Source organism: Anser brachyrhynchus (genome assembly GCF_964034855.1).
Source record: "Anser brachyrhynchus genome assembly, chromosome: 1".
NCBI classification, from domain to species: Eukaryota; Metazoa; Chordata; class Aves; order Anseriformes; family Anatidae; genus Anser; species Anser brachyrhynchus.
The window spans coordinates 46,751,357-46,754,625 of record NC_137694.1 but is presented as its reverse complement, the minus strand read 5'-3'; the positions used below and the strand labels follow the sequence as shown (position 1 = coordinate 46,754,625).

The window sequence follows — 3,269 nt, the reverse complement described above, 5'->3', positions numbered from 1 at the left end:
CTGCTGGTAGAACAGAGCAAAAAAGATGGGAGAAGTGGTCAACATTGTTACAGATGGGGCTCTGTAGGTGGAAGTAGTTAAGAGAGTAGCAGAAGCAGACAAGGTTGCAGCTAACAAGGCTGCTCAGGAAGCCAAAGCTATTAAGATATGTTGACATAACATTTGCAAGCTTCACAGGGGCCATCATTATAAATTAGATTTAGTATTGATCAGACAGTTCAGCATCGGGGCTGGAGGAAAACTGGACACAAAGTTCTTTACAAAATTGGCACTTAAGATTCTGCCTTCTGATTAACCCAGAAGAACAGAAAAACCTGGTCTCCCAACTGACCTCAAACAGTGTGACTGCTGTCCTCTTCCTGTGGGCACTTAGAAAGTTGCTGTCGTTTGAAGTTGGTATAATCTTTCAAAATTGCCATTGCAATCATAACAAGGACGTTAAAAACGTGCCTGTAAGATACAAGCTAAACCTAACGCATGGCTGCAAATGCTAGCAACTCCTTGCTAATGAGGCCTACTGGAGAATTTGCAAATGTATCATTCAGGATGAAAACCAGCTGGCAGTATATTACAAGGTGTACCAGGGAAGGCACCTGGTGATTTAACACACAGAGAGAAGCAACTTGTGAGACTCATTAGATCAATGGGGATTCCAGCCCTATACCTGAAATTATATGCTCTATCTTCTAGCATTCACCTTTGCTTTGCAAAGCCCACACCTTCATCATTTTTACCCTGTTCTCTCTCTCTTTTTTTTTTTTTTTGATTCTTTTGTTTCAGAAATATTTTCTTGGCTTTCCAGTAAGCACCACCAGAGCAGAAAATACCTGAGGTTTGTAGGGAAGCCACAGGTAATTCACTGCAACTGAATGTTTCTTTGTCCAGACTGAAGGTTTTGCCATGCTCTCTATTGCTTGGCAGCGTCTAAATCCCATGAGAAAATTGCTGCTGACAGGTTGACAGACTGCTCTGCACCAGCCTGCCACCTGGGTACCATATCATGCAGGGACCAGGTGCTCTCACCTCGCCAAACCCCAAAGGAAACACATCCAGCATGGGGAGATGATGGTGGTCCATCCCATCCTGCTACCTGCTCAGTGGCCAAATATCCATCCTGTGGTGCTAGATAGTGGTTGAGACTTTTTCCTCTGCCTGACTGACTTGAGTTCAAGCCTCGAACCAAGGTGTGCTGGTACTCACTTGCCCTGCTCCTTTCCTGTGCAAGAACTTAGCACTGTTGGGCTCCAAAACAAAACCAAAAACCAACCCGGTTCTAGCCCTGGGGGTCACCACCTGCACCTCTGCTGGGACTTCCCACTCCACAGCAAGGAAAGCTGGACTACTGTGCAGAAAACAGACACTGACTTCTGTGGCCACCCAGGCAGGGCAGGCCCAGGCCTTTCCTTACACTTCTCCCTATGCCCTTATGCACGGCTGCTTCCACACAAACATCTTGTGTCTTAACATGCGTCGTCTCCACTGGCAGCCAAGAGTCAAGTTTGCTCTTAGGCAACTCTGAACTGCTAACAGGTCCTTGGAAGTAGCTGCTGATAAAATGGAGAAACCTTGACACCATGTCAGCATTTAGCAATCAATAGTTAATGAAGCACAACCTCCCCTTTCCTCCCTGGTGAGGCAATGAAGCTCCACGGATGGTGATGCCCCACTGGGCTGAGCCCAGGGTGCTTGGCCTCACCAGGTCACTGCTGCCCTTCATCTACTCCTCCAAACTCTGCCTGCAGCAGAAAGTGTCCTCACAGAGCTACCTCCACCCTTCAGCTCTCTCACAGGACAGGGAAGTAGGGGATGCCCTTCAGAAGATGAGATGAGGAAACCAGGGCTGCTCAAGTGCCTGACTTTGGAGAGGGCTGGGAGGAACCAGCTCCCCAACTGAGACTGTTCAAGACTTTCTGTCTCATCTCTTCACCTGCAGTGTTCCAGGAAGGAACAGAGGCTGTCCATAAATTGCGGTTTAAATCCATAATACCCCTACACTGAACTGTCATCAAATGGTTGCAGGTAAAATAACGAGACAAAAATGAAGGCTGGGGAAGGATTTTTATTGCTTTTAAAAGGTCTCTCTTGCAAGATGCTTGCCTTTTATTTCAAAGACGGTGTCAGAGAGTATTAAGAAGGTGGGGGGAAATACAGCCCCTGCATTTGAAGTGGGAAAAAACAATACTTTAATCACCACTCTTATTTATAAAGTAATGTTTTTTACATTTTGTTTCAGGGTGTTTTATTCAGTACATCTTTTGGAACCATTTCACTTTTGGCTTTCTAGGAGATTATGGTAAATGTCAAAATGTCTCTTTGGGCTCATAAAATGATGCCATAATAAAGCATCATTTTAACTTAGAATGGGTAAAACAACCTATAAAATAAAATGGGAGATTTTGACATTAATTGAAAAAGTTACCTGCTTTTCTAGTTTCAGCAGATTCATGTCAGCATTAAAAAAATAAATTAGGTTACAGTTTATTACAACATGTGATGACCTTTAAGTAATTTTATAGCCCATTCTGTTCTGTTGCAGTCTTCTAATCAGCATTGTGTCTGAAGGAAATGAGAAGCTGAATTTCTCCTTCCTCTAAAGTCCTGTTAATTTTAATCATTTTTCATGGAGCTGGATTCATTCCACAGCCAGGTGAGTCCATTTATTTTACAGTATCTGAATCTTGTAATATCCTATTGTTTACTTTTTTTTTTTTTTACATATATTAACTTTTGAGAGTTTTAGAACTATTGCCAACTAAATGTGAATAAAAACTAAATGTAGCCACTACAGCATTCAGACCTGTTCCTCTAACTTTGAACATCAGTAAACAGTTCTGCTAGAAACTGTGCATAATTTTCCATTGGAGGACTTTCTTGTACTAGCTGCCATTTATAGAATGAATGTACCCTCCAGGTAAATTTATACTGGCAGTCTTGACGCATGTTTACAAAAAGCTCAACCCTGCACAAACACATACACAGAAACACACACTAGGAGGGTGTTTTAATAAGGCTACAAAATTGTTTTAGAAAGTCTGTGAAGAATGACACCCTGCAAGTTTTCCTAAGTGGGTTTTGCAATTATTTTCTAAAAAAAGGGAGAGAAAAATACATTAACCAAATGTTTCTAGCTGAAATTAAAATGTCCATGATACATTACTTGATGATAATAAATTTATCCCTTCTGTTTTTTCTGATACAGTTATAACTGTATTAGAGTATAAAAGAAAATACTTTATTCAAATTAAAGAGGTCAGAATTGAACGTTTCAG

At 41.8% G+C, this 3,269-nt stretch overlaps 1 long non-coding RNA gene across 1 annotated transcript in view; it reads right to left on the bottom strand.

Moving 5' to 3' along the window:
• The window catches only part of LOC308191637, a 34,390-nt gene extending 33,619 nt beyond the window's left edge, over positions 1-771 (bottom strand). The window contains exon 1 of the long non-coding RNA XR_013948178.1: positions 332-771. This is a non-coding gene — a long non-coding RNA (uncharacterized lncRNA). The remainder of the gene's footprint in view (positions 1-331) is intronic.
• Between the last annotated feature and the right edge of the window lie 2,498 nt (positions 772-3,269).